Below are 14323 nucleotides of genomic sequence, written 5' to 3' on the forward strand. Positions count from 1 at the left end.
AGAGGAGGGAGAAGAAGAAGGAGAAGGAGGAGGAAGAGAAGGAGGAGGAGGAGGAGGAGGAGGAGGAGGAGGAGGAGGAGGAGGAGGAGGAGGAGGAGAAGAAGAAGAAGAAGAAGAAGAAGAAGAAGAAGAAGAAGAAGAAGAAGAAGAAGAAGTTATTGAATGAAAAACAAAACAAAACAAACAAACAAACAAACAAAAAACAAAAGGAAAGGGCATGACTAGGTATGGTGGAGGAGAAAGTTGATTATAGATACATAGCCAGAGGCAGACACATCTGGGAGAGGCCAGGACCCTGAACTGTGTGGGAGAAGAAGCAGAACAAAGGAAAGGGAGCGGGGAACCAAGCCCGGCAGCCAGGAGGCCGAAAGGTACAAAAGGAGCAAAAGAGAGGCAGAGAGGTGGCCTCTGGGTCTTGTTCTGGGTTTGAAGCTTAAGGTATAATAATGAGGCAGGAATTGTGAGAAACATTTTATTTTTCTATTAAAAATGGCTAGCTCACCAATATAGTTAACATTTCATAAACGTCTCCCAACTTGAAACTCATCTGTATTTGCCTGTTTGCCCAATACTTGGAAATTCCTGAGACCTGATTCTGTCACACCCGAGCTGTCACTCAGATTATGAATTAGCCAATAGCGTTAAAGATTATAAGGCTTAGTTCCAGCCCACGGGGTGAACACGGTCACCTGCACTAGAATAAGGACTAACTGGCCTGGTCTGGAGTGTGCTTGCTAGCTGGGTTTGGGTCATGGTATACAATAAATCCCTTTCCACGTTACTTTCACTTTGTCCATGTGTTTCTTTGTGCAGCACCTAGAATGTTCTTTTCCCACACCCGAGACATTCACCAAAGCCTGTGAAGGAGCTAGGTTTGCAAGAACAGAAGAAAAAACACCTTCTCAGCAACATAGAAGAAAAAGAAAGTTATACTTAAGTAGAGAGCAATAAAGGAAGACGTACAAAATTAACATCTGGCTTTCACATGCATTAGCATACATCTGATGGAGTATGTGTGTGAGCACGCATCCACACCCAGAAGAACACACACACACACGCACACACACACACACACACACACACACGCACGCACACACACACGCATGCACACACACACGCATGCACGCACGCACACACGCACGTGTCATAGGGATGTCCCAGTTCATTCCTGATAACAGTAAATTATCTCCTTTTCTCCTCTTCTTCCTCTCATCAATGTTGAAGGTTGTCCATACAGTTTATCCTTTAAAAGAGCCAGCTTTTACTTTTTATTGATTTTTTTCCTCAATTCCTTTGATAGTTCATCTTTTTAAAATTTATTCTTCCTTTCATTGCATCAAGTTTGTCATATATTTTTCAAGAATCTTGAGGCTCCAGTTTACAGATTTTAGATGTGTTCCTCCCTCCTCCCTCTCTCCCTCCTCCCTCTCTCCTTTTTCCCTTTCTTACTTCATCTCTTCCTTTCTTCCTTTCTTTGGTGAGAGGGTCTCATGTAGTCCAGGATGGCCTTGAATTCCTGATCCTTCTGTTTCTGCCTCCCGAGTGCTGGGATTACAGTCACACACCACAACACACACCTTTTAAAACGCCTTTTCTCTTTTATGATGTATTGTTTAAAGCTGTTGTAGCTTTCTACTAGCACTGCTCTTTCTGTCCTGAGCTTTGCTGTTTTCATTCTGCTCAGCACCTTTAAAAGGTTCCCCAGGAAGCTGCCTGCGCACACAAGTAAGGGTGTTCATTAGTATTAGCAACTATCTGTGTTGCTGATTTGAACTTTTGAATCCATTGTGGTTAGAGGGAAAACTATGATCTCAATTTTAAAAAATTGTTGACGTTTGTTTTAGGGCCCAGAATGTGTCTATACTGTAGACCTATGCTGTAGGCTCTTGATAAGAATATGTGCTTGGCTGTTACTGGGGAGAAGGGTTCCAGAAATTCGAATTAGATTCTGTTTCCCAGCCCCTTCCTTTTTTGGCAGTGCTAGAGATCAAATGCATGTCCATTTGCATCTGAAGCAGATGTTCTACTGGTGAGATACAGCCCCAGATGTTTCTGTTTGAGACAGAGCCTCAGTGTGTAGCTCAGGCTGAGCTCCTGGTCCTACTGCCTCAGACCCTTAAGTGCTTCTATTCCAGGTGTGTGAGGCTCCACCCCCTTTTTTGCTCTCTGTATTGTGTAGCGTGGTTGTTTTGTGTATGCTGTTTAGGATGCTTATGTAGCCCTGATAGATTGACCTTCTCGCTCTACTTGACGCTACAGATGCCCCTGCCTCCTTCTAAGTAATATTTGCATACATCATCTTATGTAAGTTTCTTATAGACGCTGTATGGTTAAGTCATCTTTAAAATCCATTCTGACCATCTCCGTTTTTAAATTAATGAATCTATTGTGAGAATCGATATGATATGATATAACTCTGCAACTTTATTGTTTGGTGTTCTCTTTGTTCTCTTTTTCCATTATGCATTCTTTTCCCTGTCCTAAACTGTTTTTTTTTAAAGTATTCCCCTTTGATTTACTGATGCTACTTTTAAAGTACTTATACACTCTTTTAAATGTAACTTATCACAAGTGGTTAGTGTTGCTGTTTTACCAGTTTGAGTGATGTGTGAAATGTTGCTTCTTGTACATTCCATCACTTTTCCTATGATACAGCTATGCAGTTGTGGATTACTCAGCAACATGATCAATTCTGAGAAACGTTTTGCTGAGTGATTTGCTTTTTGTGTTAACATTATAGACTATCCTTACACAAACCTAGATAGTCCAGACGAAACTCTTTGACGTGGCTGCTTTTTTTTTTCTTAAAGCAGGGTCTCTCTATATAGCCTGGGCTGGTTTTCATCTCGCTTTCCGTCTGCCTCTGCTTCCTCATGTGGGAGTTACAGGCATGTGTCACCTGCATCTTGCCTCTGTGGCTGTTTTTTGCTGTTTTGTGGGCTCTTCTTTTTCTCACCATTTATTGGGTTTCACCCCCTAACATTAGACACAGAGAGAGACAGAGACAGAGACAGAGAGAAATTCCTGTATCTAATTTTTTCCCTTTTGTTTTTTCTTTGACCATGGCTGCTAACAAACCAAAGGCAGCTTCCCTAAATGACCAACTGCCACCCACCTAACCTCTCAGGGCTCTAGCATTTATATACCCTCTGAAACAGTCCCAGAATTCCAAATGTCACACAACTGCAGAAACTATCCGCTACTGACAAAAAAATCACACTTCTGTTAGAGCACAAGGCACATCATAGTCAGCTGCTGCAGACAGTCCGAAGCAGCCCCACATCCCTACACCTGGGATTAAAATGAAGGCATATATATATACACACACATACATACATATATATATTTGGTTTTTCGAGACAGGGTTTCTCTGTGTAGCCCTGGCTGTCCTGGAACTCACTCTGTAGACCAGGTTGGCCTCGAACTCAGAAATCCACCTGCCTCTGCCTCCCAAATGCTAGGATTAAAGGCATGTGCCACCACTGTCCGGTGAAGGCACATTTTTATACTACTTCTGCGGTTTTTCCAAAATTCCAGAATTCTTAAAAATGTGACTACATGCCTATGTCTCCCAGTGTGAGATTATATGCCTGTGTCACTTGTGCCAAGAGACTTGTGAAATATGAGGTGTGTCTGCTGCTCCTGTGGAAGGACAGACCAGTTTACAGTACTTTTATGTTTTATTTTGCTTTTTGAGAAAGGGGATCACTAAGTAGCCCTGGTTGGTATGGAACACGCCTATCCTGGAACTTACAGAGAACCACTTGCCTCTGCCTCTGGGTGCTGAGATTAAGGGCGTGTGCCAGCTTGCCCTGATGCAGCAAGTTTTCCATTTTTAACAAGTGAGAGAAATGTTTTCTCAAGTGGCAAAACATGTAACATAGTAACTCCCCAAAGCAGTAACAGTCATTCTTCTCACATCAGTTTTGTGTTTCGTATGTGATTTCTGGGCTGTAAGTTTGTTGACAGTATGACCTGTTTCACCAGCATCACAACTGACACACAGTAACCAGTTACACAAATATTTATAGTTGTATAAATTGTATTAGACAGATTTCTGTTACTGTTACTATGACAACATATGAGATAACTAACTTCTAAGAAACAAAGGCTTATTTAGCTCATGGATTCAGAGTTCTCAGTCTATACTTGGTTGTCCTGAATCACGGTCAAAGTATATGCTATTGCAAGACCACTCACCTTATGACTGGTATCTGGGAAGTGAAAAGAGTCAGGAGGGGGGAAAGGCCTCAATTTCCCCTTCAAGGGCACACCACGAGTGGACTAAATACCTCCAAGTGAGTCTTACTTCTTAAAGTTTCTGCCAGCTTCCAGTAGTGCCATAGGCCAGGGCTGTCCTTTAGTAATGCACCTTAGGAGGACAAAGACCCAAATTACAGTAGAGTGACTTTCCTTCAGCCTTAGGAACGGTGTAATGTCACTAGACACTGCAGCACTAGGAGGGTATGATGTCACTGGACACTGCGGCAGGAGAAGGTGTTTTAGTTTGGGTTTCTTACTGTGAAGAGACACCATGACCAAGGCAAGTCTTAGGAAGGAAAACACGTAATTGGGGCTGCCTTACAGTTTCAGAAGGTCACCCCATTATTGTTACGGCGAGAAGCATGGCAGCAAGCAGGCAGATGTAGTGCTGGAGAAGCTGAGATCATCTTGATCCAAGGGCAACAGAAGGAGACTGTGTGTCACACTGGGTGCAGCTTGAACATAGCAGACCTCAAAGCTGGCCCCACTTCCTCCAGCAAGACACACCTCCTAATAGTGCCTGCCACCCCCTATGGCTAAGCATCAAATACATGAGTCTTTTGGGCCATACCTATCCAATTCACCACAGGAGGGTATGGTGTCTTCTTGCTTTCCTTATCTTATTGTTTCCTTCCTTCAGCCTTTCCTACCTGAAATGGTCGTCTGGTAACATATTCCTTCCTTTGAGAATGCTCTGGTTCCCTTATTCCTGAAGGACATTGCCCTTGAGTAGTCACCTGAGTCCATAGGTTTTGATTTTTTTTTCCTTGAAAGCTATTGTGATCTTTGTTTCTCAGGAAGCTGCCGTGATGCAAATTGACTGTCTACTCTGGGTGTTTAAAGGATTCTTTTCCTCTTTGTCTTTAGTTATTTTATTTTTTTTTTTGTTTATTTTATTTTAGGGGTGTTAGTATTTTGCCTGTCTGTGCATCATGTGTGTGCCTGGTGTCTATGGAGACCAGAAGAGGCCGTTGGATCCCCTGGAACTAGAATTATGCATGGTTGTGAGCCTCTGTGTGGGCTGGGAGTGGAAGTGTGGTCCTCTGCAGGAGCATCAAGTGCTCTTAACCACTGGGTCATCTCTCCAGACCCTGTCTTTAGTTTTTAGAAGTTTAAGTGTGCTGTGCATTAGTGCAGATTTCTCTTTATTTTGTTTCAGATTCTGTGAATTTCCTCTGTAGGTTTATGACTGTTGCCATATTGGAGAGTTTTGAAACCATCATCTCTGTTTTGACTTTCTAAGCTGGGTCTGCTGTCTTTTCTTCCAAGTTGCCAAGGATACAAGCATCCCCGAGCCTCTCCCTGTTCTTCCTCCTCCTCGATCCCTTCCTCTTCTACTTCCTCTCTTCCTCATCTTGCCTCCCTGGCTAATTCCTCTTGCTCCCATGTTCATGGATTCCTATCTCCTCTCCTCTCCCTTCTGTTTGAGTCCACCTATGAGTTTCCGTTTCATCTCTTGATTTCGGAAAGCCTTCCATTATGTCTCTTTGCTGTTGCATGTTCTCTTTGTGATGTTGCCTTTTTATCTCTTGCAGCATTTTAATGACGTCTTTTTTTTTTTTTTTTTTTTTTTTTTTTTTTTGGTTTTTCGAGACAGGGTTTCTCTATATAGCCTTGGCTGTCCTGGAACTCACTCTGTAGACCAGGCTGTCCTCTAACCCAGAAATCTGCCTGCCTCTGCCTCCCGAGTGCTGGGATTAAAGGCGTGCGCCACCACACCCGGCACGACGTCTGTTTTAATGTGAGGGAGCATTCCACCACTTCTGCTGCCTCACTGCCGGCTTAGGTGTCAGGCCTGTTCCCCACAGAAACTTCAATTTCAGACCCGGGAATTATTCTTATTGACTTTTGAGACATGGTCTCACCATGAAGTCCTAATTGGCCTAGAACTCCCAGAGGTTCACTGACCAATGGCTTTGCCACCTAAACTCTGGGTTGACAGACATGTGCTATTTCACTGGGCAAGACCCAAGAAAATTTAATGATCTAAAACTCTAGTTCTTATATGAACTTCCTTTTGTTTATTTATTATTGAGAGAGACAGATGCAGAGACAGACACCGAGGTGTGTACTTTATGTGCACGTAGAGAGGCCAGAGGACAACTTTCAGAAGCTAGTTCTCGTCTTCCTTTGCAGATGTGGGGTTTGAACTCACATTGTCAGACTTGCATAGTTTCAACATGTGTGCATATAGTTGGCCCTCATATACACAGTTCTGCATTGAGATTTATAGGACTGTTTCTATACTGAACCTTGCAGACATTTTCCTGCTGTTCCATTAACAATCCAGCCACTGTAGACACACAGTGTCAGTTGTTCTAAGTGGGAAAAAAAGGGTCCAAAGACACCAGAGGGTAGATGTGGAGGTTTCTCTGCAAACACTGTCATTTCAAAGAAAGTGCAACATCTGTGGGGTTGGGTATTTTCAAGGAGTCCTGACTCAACTGTTGAGAAAAATCTTGATATCACACAAAGGAATACACAAACCAAGCAAAAATAATTTGGCAAAGCAAATTACTTTTTTCCAGAAAGGATGCCCCATTATCCAAACCAGGTTAGCGAATATACCTGCCAAAATGACCTCTGTCTTTTATCCCTGACATATCTCATCTCACTCATGGGAGGTTGATTCCATAAGCTAATAAGATTGGATACTTGGCACAAAAGGAAAGGAACATAGGTTCAGGAAATAGGGGCCCCTGTTGGGCTAACCAGCTTTGATAGAAAAAAAATCATTTCTCACTCCAGTCCCCAGAGGATAGCAAGGACTGACTGTGTGTGCCCATGAGCCACTACCATAGTCAAGGTCAAAACACAGTTATTGGGGCTGGTGAGATGGCTCAGTGGGTAAAAGCACTGCCTGCTCTTCTGAAGGTCCTGAGTTCAAATCCTAGCAACCACATGGTGGCTCACAACCATCCGTAATGAGATCTGACGCCCTCTTCTGACACATCTGAATATAGCTACAGTGTACTTATGTATAATAATAAATAAATATTAAAAAAACCAGTTATCACTTCAAATACTTCTTTCTGCTCCATTAAAAAATTGTAAGTGTGTATGTATGCATGTATGTGTGCATGTGTGTGCATATGTGTGAGTGTATGTATGTGTATGTGTGTATGAGTGTCTGTATATATGTGTATGTGTGTGTGTATGTGTATTTGTGTGTGTATGTGTGTTTCTGGTACTGCAACTTCAAAGTAAAGTCCAGATTCCCAGAGTCTCCATTTATACCCCATAGGAGAGCCCCCACATTTATTGGGGTAAGGTAACTCAACCGTGGCTTCTGATGACTACTTCCTCGCTGGAGTGGCTTCTTGCCACAAGACTCACTCTGACCTCTCTGACATTTCTCACCCCAGAAACAGGGCATATCAAGTTGTAATGTCAGTCTTAAAAATACATGTATGTGTGTGCACATGTGTATGAACGTGTGGGAATGCACATGCAAGTGTATGTGTGGGTGCAAGTGGAGGACAGAGATCAACCTTTGGTACTGTCCTCAGGAGATCTACTGCTTTTGAGACAGAGTATCTTGCCAGTAAGTTCAGGGATTCTGCTCCTGTCCCTGCCCTAACGCTCCTTTATAGATGTGTGTCCCCACGCCTGGCTTTTTACTTTGGTTTGGAGTCATTCAAACTCAAGTCTGCATGCTCATAAGGTAAGCACCTTCTGTACTACTCTACTTTCCCAGCTTCTAGTCTGGGTCTTGGTACCATAATGAAGCACTCACAGAAAAAAATTACATATATACATATTTAGCAGACTCAATGGATACAAATGTTTTCTGTGCAAGCATGGAGACTCAAGTTTGAGCTCTGTAACCCACAGTGTAAAGAGAAAACCAGATCTTGAAAGTTGGCTCCTTCAGTACAGGGGAACGCCAGGGTCAAGAAGTGGGAGTGGGTGGGTAGGGGAGTGGGGGGGGGGGTTATGGGGGACTTTTGGGATAGCACTGGAAATGTAAATGAAGAAAATACCTAATAAAAATTAAAAAAAAAAGAAAGTTGGCTTCTATGCCATACAAGGTACTTTGGCATCGCACACATGTGTCCATACTCATATAAACACAACAATAATAAATAAATTCTTTTGGTTTTGTTTTTTGAGTCAGGGTTTTTCTGTGTAACAGAACCTTGGCTATTCTGGATTCACTTTGTAGGCCAAGCTGGCCTCAAACTCACAGAGATCTGCTGCCTCTGCCTTGACCAGTTCTGGATTTAAGGAGTGCTCGCTCCACCATGCCTGGACCGACGTCAAAAGAGGCTAATGTAGCTCACCACTAGGAGGCTGAACGTCTACACAGCACGATTCTGGGCCTGGTGAGAGCCTCCCTGCCACATTACATCCCGGAGCAGCATGTGGAAGGTGAAATCACTGGGCTGACTGGGCTCACTCGAGAACTGTATTGATTCAGGGGGTTAATAGTTTCTATTTAGTGGTTGAATTTTTTGTTCCACATCTCCACATTGGGAATCAAGTTGTCAACATGTAACTTTTTAGAGGACAGACCACACCCAAACCACAGCAGCGAATGAGTCTGGTCTCCCCACAGCTTTCTAGGACAGCATACTGCCCTGTTTGTAGAGTTGACAGCCTCCTGGTGCTCACAGTAGAGGGTTTGGGTTACCTCTTAAAGCTTCCGAAGGGTAGGCACCTGGGTGTTCCCGGGACCATTAGTTGGACAGATGGAGGGGTCTGTGGTGTTACCTGAATTAGAGGTCTTTTGTGATGTTAAAGTCTCTCCCTCCTGGCCCTTTGGTTTGACAAATGTTTCTTGGCTATTTTTGTCTATGATCGGTAGCAAGCAGTGCCCCCTGGTGGCAGAGCCTAGTTGCCAAGCAGGCTTGGGCACGCCCCAAGGCCGCTTTCAGAGAAGACTGGAGTGCAAGAGTCTAGCGACCTTCAGTTTCAGACACCCATAGCTCAAAAATTCCTGTAACTAACGATGCATAAATTTTCAAAAATTATATCATGTTGTGGGCTGGAGCTCAGTGGGTAAGAGCACGTGCTGCACTCGAAGGACCAGAGTTCAGTTCCCAGACCCACACCTGGCAAGATGTACTTCGTTGGGAAGTGGTGTGAGGCTCTAAGTCCCAGCTGCCTGGGCTACATAGGACTTTATCCAAACAAACAAACAAACAAACAAACAACACAAACGAAGGAAAGGAAGACAGGGTTCTCAGCATCTGGAATCCTATTGAGGGGCTCAGATCAAGAAAGATCCATGACTGGCTGACAGACGAGACAGATAACGACAACAACAAACTTCTGGAATAGTCCTTACCCACCTGACCTGATAGAAGGGTCACAGTGTTGATATTTTCTTCCTGACTTTTACTTCTTTATTCAGTGGATAAAACTAATCTGCTCAAGACACTATCACCCAGACAGACAAACTCTAAGACTGAGTGAAGGTCCCCTGTATGTTCTCCTCAGAGAGATCTTATAGGAAAAGCCAGCTTGGTCTATGTAGTGATTTCCAGGACAGCCAAAGTTACAGAGTGAGACCCTGTCTCAAAAATCAAAAGGAGAGATAGATAGATAGGTAGGTAGGTAGATAAGCAGATAAATAGATATTTTCATGTCACGTGTATGAGTGTTTTGCCTGAGTGTTTTGGGATATATGTACTTATGTACACCATAGATGCAGTGCCTGCAGAGGCCAAAAGAGGGCGTCAGATCCCCAGAATGCAGTTACAAAAGTCGTGAACTTCCCAAAGAAGTACACCCTGCCAGGTGTTGCACAGAGAACATGGGGGTGTATTTTCAGCCAGATGAGCCTGCTGATGAGATCACAGGCTTGGTCACAGGTTTGTAGGCTTTTGGGACACAGGGACGGATGGCTGGAGCTATAGCTCGGTAGTAGAGCACTTACCTATAGGATTCAACTCAATTATCATCCAATTAAAATTTTTTTAAACTGCTTTATTTTTAGACAGATATCATCATGTAGCCCAAGTATACCTTAAGTTCATGGCAATCCTCCCTCCTTGGCCTTCCAAGTGTTGGGATTACAGGTGTGTGCTACCATGCCTGGCTCAGAATTATTGTGTTTGGGAGATGGTACGCATGTGCCTGCACCTGCACACAGAGACTGGAAAAAGATGCTGTGTGTCTTTCTCTGACACTTTCCACTTTGTTTGTTTTGTTTGTTTGTTTGTTTGATTGGTTGGTTGGTTGGTTGGTTGGTATGTCTCTCACTTAGCCTGAAGCTTGCTGTTTTGACTAGGTTGACTGATCATCAAGCTTCCACGATCCAAGAAAATCTCATGGGGTCCTGCCCTGGTTTATTTGGGTGCCGGGGATTTGAACTCATGTCCTCTTGCTTTCACAGCAAGCACCATGAAACCCGTGGAGTCACCTCTCCAACCCCATGTGAATTTTTACTCAATAATTTTATGTATTTGTGATGCAACGTGATGCTTCCACACACAATTACCCCCATCAGATGAGGGTAGCCAGCACCTTCAACTCCTCAAACGATTATCATCTTCTTGTGTTGGGAACATTCAAGAACCCTTTCTACTATACCATTCAAATGACTTGCTGCTGTCAACCATAGTTTCCCTTCTGTGCTGTATAAGAAAGCAGAAGTTATTCACTCATGAACTCTTGATCTCCTGAAACAATGAGATCATTGTGGGGTGTGTCTGTCTGTCTCTGTGTGTGTGTGTGTTCTGTGACAAAATACTTAAGAGGACCAGTTTAAAGGTTTGTTTTGACTTGTAGCTTCTGAGGTCCCAGTCCATGTTCATTTGACCCTGTTGCTCTGTGCCTGCATCAAAGCAGAGTGTCACAGCAGGATGTATAATGAAGGAAGCCATTCACTTCATGGTCCAGAAGCAAAGAGAGAGGAGAGGCCAGCCTCCCAGTATCTCCTCAAAAGGCATGCCCCAAAGCCCTAAGGTCCTCCAACTAGGCCCCACCTCCAAAAGGTTCCACCATCTCCCAATTCCTCAGCAACAGATCCTGAAGGGACATTTTACATTCATGCTGCAGTACGTTGTTCTGTTTGTTACACAGCAGTGGAAAACCAATACACTTCCTAAGATCACAAGTATCTTTCACTTTTGCTTTTCTTGGCCTCCACTGGAGAATGAGCTCAACACACAGGGTCTCTCCCTCTCATTGGGAGGGGAAGGTTTCTGGTCCCTGGTTCTTCCTGCCTGAACATGCTATGAATTCTGGAACATGCTGTTCAACCTGGAACATGCTGTGTAACTTGGTCCTGTAATGGCTTGTGTTCTAATGCTAATTGTGTTACTCAAAAAACAAAAAACAAAACAAACAAACAAACAAACAAAAACAACAACAAGAACAAAAAACAAAAAACATTTTCAGTGTCCCAGGGGCCACTCCCCTGATTAAGTCTGGAGCAGCAGAGATAAAGTATAGATTTAACAAGTATTACTTTCAAGAATACTGGAGGGGAATGTGTGTGAGCTGCAGGGAGGTTTGGAAGTGCCCTGCCATTGAGCTAGTCAAGGCATATCAAAATATAAAGGGTGTGTGTGTGTGTGTATGTGTGTGTTTCATTCGTGAATCTATAGCTTTTGGGCAGGTGCAGAGCACGTGTGACCCACCGGGAGACCAGAGTGAACTAACTACTCACTGCCACATGGTCCTTTTTTTTTTTTTTTAAAGCAGACTTAATTCTTTTATTTTTCTTGTATAAAAACCCTTATGTGGTAGCCACAGCTGGAGCCTGGGTCCTCTGAACAGAGACTCTGGTGTGGGTTTTCACAAGATGATCAGTGAATTCCTGATAAGGAGACTTGGTGAACATAGTCTCTTTCCAGAGGTCGGGGGTCAGGTAGCTGTAAGTCTTGGAGATGGCATCAAACGTGGCCTTAGCAAAGTTGCCCAGGGTGGCAGTGCAGCCTCTGGCTGAAGTGTAGCAGTCATCTATACCAGCCATCATCAGGAGCTTCTTGGGCACAGGAGCAGAGACAATGCCAGTGCCTCTGGGGACAGGGATGAGACGCACCAGCACAGAGCCACAGCGGCCTGTCACCTTGCATGGAACAGTGTGGGGGCTTGCCAATCTTGTTCCCCCAGTAGCCTCTCCGCACAGGGACGATGGAAAGCTTGGCCAAGATGATGGCCCCTCGGATGGCAGTGGCAACCTCCTTGGAGCACTTAACACCAAGACCAATGTGACCATTGTAGTCCCCAATAGCGACGAAAGCCTTGAACCTGGTCCGCTGGCCAGTCCTAGTCTGCTTCTGCACTGGCATGATTTTCAGAACCTCATCCTTTAGGGACGCACCCAGGAAGAAGTCAATGATCTCAGACTCCTTAATAGGCAGGGAGAACAGGTAGATCTCCTCCAAGGACTTGATCTTCATGTCCTTAACAAGGCGGCCCAGCTTGGTAACGGGGATCCACTCCTTGTCTTCAGCTTTACCTCCACGAGCCCCGCGGCCTCGACCACGGCCACGGCCTCGGGCCACGACCGCGGCCCCTAGACCGCTGCCGAATCCTCCGCGGAAGCCGCCGCGGCCTCCTAATCCTGGGCCTACGGGTCCTCCGGGCCCTCCCGCTGCACCTGCGTCATCCGCCATTTGGTGTTTTCCCGAAGAAGAAGAAGCCCACATGGTCCTTTTAATGTTCCCTTCTGTCATCACATATTAGAGGCTGGAGAATGGAGACTCAATCGTAGGTGAGAGCCGTATCAGTTAGTTTTTCTGTTGCTATGACAAAATACCCAACAGACACAACCTCGGCGAGGAAGGTCTATATTCCCACCGTGTGGTGCAAGGGCTCAGTCCATCTTGACAGGGAAGTATGACCGCAGGAATGTGAGGCAGCCGGTCACATCTTACTCACTGTGAGGAGGCCGAGAGCGATGGGTGCTGGTTGTTAGTTTACAGTGATTCCACTAGGCTCCTCCCAGGGACCTAGCAAGGGCTTAATTGCCCTGCTACCGTTACCTGTCAGGTAGTGAGCACCTGACAGGAAATGGTGGCAACCTTCCTTCCTTTCTTTCTTTCTTTCTTTCTTTCTTTCTTTCTTTCTTTCTTTCTTTCTTTCTTTCTTTCTTTCTTCCTTCCTTCCTTCCTTCCTTCCTTCCTTCCTTCCTTTCTTTCTTTCTTTCTTTCTTTCTTCCTTTCCTTTTGACTTGTAGCTTCTGAGGTCCCAGTCCATGTTCATTTGACCCTGTTGCTCTGTGCCTGCATCAAAGCAAGAGTGTCACAGCAGGATGTATAATGAAGGAAGCCATTCACTTCATGGTCCAGAAGCAAAGAGAGAGGAGAGGCCAGCCTCCCAGTATCTCCTTTCTTCCTTTCCTTTCCTTTCCTTTCCTTTCCTTTCCTTTCCTTTCCTTTCCTTTCCTTCCCCTCTTCCTTTCTTCTCAGCTGGTCTCTTCTTTTCCCTTTCAGTTCTTCTTTCTGTCCTTCTCTGTCTTCCTTCTCTGCCCTCATGCCTCTGTTCCTGTCTGCCTGCCTCTACCCCTTCTCCAGGACCTCACTCCAACTAAACCTCCTTTATACCAGATCTGTAGCATAACGTGATTTCTCAGGGGATGCCTTGGCCTGGGCTTACCATGTACCCCCACCACACATACACACACACTGAATCATATCATATCATAACATATCATATCATATCATATCATATCATATCATAACAATGGCGGTGCCTGTGTTCAAGGTTAGTCTTTACCTTTCGGAAAACAGAGTCATAGACACACCCAGAGGATGTGTCCATTGTAATTGTAAATCTGGCTGACAGTGAAGATGAACCATTACAATGTGGGAATTCTGAGTTCCCCACATCTACCCAGGTTTAGGCTAAAATGCTAAATGAACAAGTTAGACATCCTACTGCGCCATTCTGTGGGGGAAAGAGGAAGGCTGGGGTGGGAACAGGGCTGATTTTAGACTACAGACATGCCGGGAACTCCAGGATGTTCCCACGATGCTGTGTGTACTGGTTAAAAATACCGTCAATACCAAAAATTACAAAGTGTGTAACTAATCTTGCTACCTAGAGCCAAGAAAAACAAACTCCCGTCAAACAATGTATGGCCACCAGAGAGAGAGTCCCAGTG

The 14323-nt window shown here is 44.5% G+C and overlaps 1 pseudogene; it reads right to left on the reverse strand.

The window, feature by feature from the left end:
* On the reverse strand, nucleotides 11912–12859 carry Rps2-ps7 (ribosomal protein S2, pseudogene 7; annotated as a pseudogene).

Source organism: Mus musculus, chromosome 16 (genome assembly GCF_000001635.26).
Source record: "Mus musculus strain C57BL/6J chromosome 16, GRCm38.p6 C57BL/6J".
In the NCBI taxonomy this organism is placed as follows: domain Eukaryota; kingdom Metazoa; phylum Chordata; class Mammalia; order Rodentia; family Muridae; genus Mus; species Mus musculus.